The 3,602-nt window shown below is 39.6% G+C and overlaps 1 pseudogene; it reads left to right on the top strand.

Annotated features, from left to right (window-relative positions):
- The first annotated feature begins 2,327 nt into the window (after window positions 1–2,327).
- On the top strand, window positions 2,328–3,265 carry LOC101540305 (cytoplasmic polyadenylation element-binding protein 4-like; annotated as a pseudogene).
- The last annotated feature ends 337 nt before the right edge of the window (window positions 3,266–3,602 follow it).

Genomic DNA, 3,602 nt, shown 5'->3' on the forward strand with positions numbered 1-3,602 from the left:
TACTGTGCTTTTTTTGCAACCTCGGGATATTCCCAGAAATGGTATTGCAGGGTCATATGGAAGCTCAATTTCTAGTTTTTGAAGGACTGTCCATATTGTTTTCCAGAAAGGCTGGACTAGTTGGCATTCCAACCAACAGTGAAAGAGCGTCTCTTTTTCTCCACAACTATGCCAGAACTGGTCGTTTTTGTTCTTTTGAATGTGTGCCAGTCTCTGTGGTGTGAGATGATATCAAATTGTTGTATTGATTTGCATCTCCCTGATCATTAGCGATGTGGAGCATTTTTTTATGTGCCTTTGGGCCGTTTGTACTTTTTTCTTGAGGAAGCTTCTGTTCATTTCTTCTCATTATTTTTGATGGGATTGGAGTTTTTTTTTCCGAGGGGGGGTTGGAGGTTTTTTTCTTGTGCAATTCTACTAGTGTCTTGTATATCCTGGATATTAATCCCTTATAAGATGGGTATTGACCCAGCAATACCACTTCTGGAGAGGCAAAAAAGTACAGTCTAAATGACATCTGCACCTGTATATTAATCGCAGCACTGTTTACAATAGCCAGAATCTGGAAAAAATCCGAATGCCTGAGAACAGATAACTGGTTAAAAAACTTTCGTACATCTACACAATGGCATACTATGCAGCTGTCAGAAAGGATGAAGTCATGAACTTTGCATATAAGTGGATCAACATGGAAAGTATCACGCTAAGTGAAATGAGTCAGAAAGAAAGAGACAGACATAGAAAAATTGCACTCATTTGCGGAATATAAAACAACAGAATGGGAGACTAACACCTAAGAATAGTAGAAATTAGTACCAGGAGATTTGCTCCATGGCTTGGAAGCTGGCCTCACATGCTGGGGGAAAAGGTAGCTCAGATAGAGAAGGGTACAGCAACTAAAGTGTGGTGGAGGATCAACTCGGGATGGGAGAGGCGGGTTGAAAGCAGACTGTAGATTGGACACGATAGCCACCCCGTACCTCCACTGCAATCCACAACACTCAAAAGGAGAGAGAGAACAAAAGGGAATGCTCTACCACAGGGGCTGGGTGGGATGGGGGGGACCATTGATAGAGGAGAATGGGCACTGGTGGAGGGATGGGTACTCGAGTATTTTATGACTGTACACAAGCATGAAACTCTAACTGTACCCTTATGGTGACTCATTCATAAATAAAAAAAATTTAAAAAAAGATGAGTATTGGTCAAATATTCTTTCCCATTCTGTGGACTTTCTCTGTATTTTAGTCACTGCTTCTTTTGAAGTGCAGAAGCTTTATAGTTTGATTTAGTCCCATTTTTTATGTTCATTTCCACTTGCTTGGTCAGTGCGCACCAACTCTTATTCAGTATAAAATTAGGAATTCTAGCAACAGCAATAAGGCAACAAAAAGAAATCAAAGAGATCTGATTTGGAAAGGAAGAAGTCAAATAATCACTTTTTCAATGTACATAGAAGATAATATACATAGAAGTCCCTAAGAAATGCACTTTAAAACTCATAGAAACAATGAACCAATAAAACAAGCTAACAGGCTACAAAGTCAACACAAAAAATCTACTGTATACCTATATGTAAATAATTAACTACAAGAGAAAGCAATCAAAGAGTATAATTAATTAAGTATAATATCCAGGATCTGTAGTGATAGTACAGTGGTAGGGCGTTTGTCTTCCAGATGACTGTCCTGGGTTCAATTCCCAGTAACACTTGTTTTCCCACAATCATTACCAGAAGTGATCACGAGCACAGAACCAGAAGTAGGCTTTGATCACAGCCTTGTGTGGCTCTAAAATATAAAAAAATAAATAAACAAAACCACAAAATAGTGTTCCAAAACATCAAGTATCTAGGAACCAACTTAACAAAAAAGAGATCCCTACCATGAAAAGTCTAAGTTACTTGAGAAATATATAGAAAAAGACCTTAAGAAGTGGAAAATACTCCATATTCATGAACTGGAAGAATTAATATAGTCAAAATAACCATCTTTCACAAATAACTATATATATTCAATGCAATCACCATACAAATTCAGGTGATATTCTTCAAGGACTTAGAACAGTCAAAGGGAGAATACTTAGATTACCCTTGGCCCTAGAACATAGAAAAGAGAATGTCAGGGAAACAGAGAATTCGAGATTGGAGTGGGAGAAAGCAAGAGGCAGGTAAAAAGCAACAGACTAGGGGTCAGGAACTTCTGCAGTGTACGGGTGTGGTATATCTACATTTCTAAACCGCAGAGTGAACAACATTGAAAGCATGAGATCCAAACTATAGCAACCAAACTAAAAATATTCCTGTTCTTTTCTCTGCATGACTGCTGATGGGAGACACACTGTGCTTTTGTGTACTCAGGATTCTCTGGGCTTATCCCAGTGTAAACCAAGGTCATCTAAACTATTCATACCCAGGATCTGATAGCTCTCTGCTTATTAATGCTTAGTAGTCATTGTTCACAATGGAAGATGAATTCTTGGACAATAAATCAACTGCTTTATAGTGGATTGGGGTCACCTTCACTCACCAGATTGGGGAAGGAGTGGAACACTACTCTTACAAGGTGTTTGTGGGTGGTCCTGACATAGATAAGACCGAGATCAGAGCTAGCTTTTGTTGCTTTGGCCCTTTGATTTTGGATTGACCCTATAAAACAGGGAGAAAGCCTTCCTTCCTAAAGGCTATGCATTCTTGTTATTTCAAGATGAAAGGTCAGTCCAGGCTCTCATTGATGTGGGTATTGAAGAAAATGGCAAAATCTATCTGTATGTTTTCAGACCCCAATTAAAGATAAATGAATACAGGTTCAACATTGGAACTTCAGCGACAGTGACTTTGGGATGGCTGGCTTCTTGATCCCTGGTAAAGTATATTTGCAAGCTGTGGAGCTGGCCATGATAATGGATAGGCTTTTTGTAGGTGTATGTTATGCTGGGATTGAAAATGTCCCAGAGCTGAAGTACCTGAAAGGAGCTGGGCGAGTTGCCTTGAATAATTAACAGAATTACATAGCTGTTATCAGTTCCAGCTTTGTTCAGTGGTGGCAGAGAAGTTAAGTCATATGTCCCGGACATAATGATTGACAGGGGACCCTCTGTGGAAGGAGGCTCACTCAATTTTTCTGTGCTAATGTCACCTGCCTCCAGTATTATTGTAATATTGCTGGGCTGCAATTAATTTGTGGGTGAGCAGGGAGTTCTCCAACCCTTGGTGAAGGAAGGTGGCAACCATTCTTGGCATGGCTCCCTCCACTCCCTCCACTAGAACTAACTAAAGGAAGACTACAGTGCTCTTTTTCAGGCCTCCAAAATCATGCCCTCCTTCTGTTAATGTTGACCCTCCTTCCTTGCACTTGCCAGGTTGGTATGCTCTTTCGAGTAACCGTTGGTAACTTACCAATAAATAGTATGATGGAATGAATGACCTATAATATAAATGTTTTGTAGATTCTCTTGTCCCTGAAACCAGCAGATAGAAACTCAGTTTTTTCCTTTTTTTAAAATTAATCAGGTATGATACACAGTTGCAAAGTTGTTCATGATTGGGTTTCATTCATACAATGTTAAAACACCCATCCCACCACCAGTGTACATTTCCCACC

Source organism: Sorex araneus, chromosome X (genome assembly GCF_027595985.1).
Source record: "Sorex araneus isolate mSorAra2 chromosome X, mSorAra2.pri, whole genome shotgun sequence".
Classification (NCBI taxonomy): Eukaryota; Metazoa; Chordata; class Mammalia; order Eulipotyphla; family Soricidae; genus Sorex; species Sorex araneus.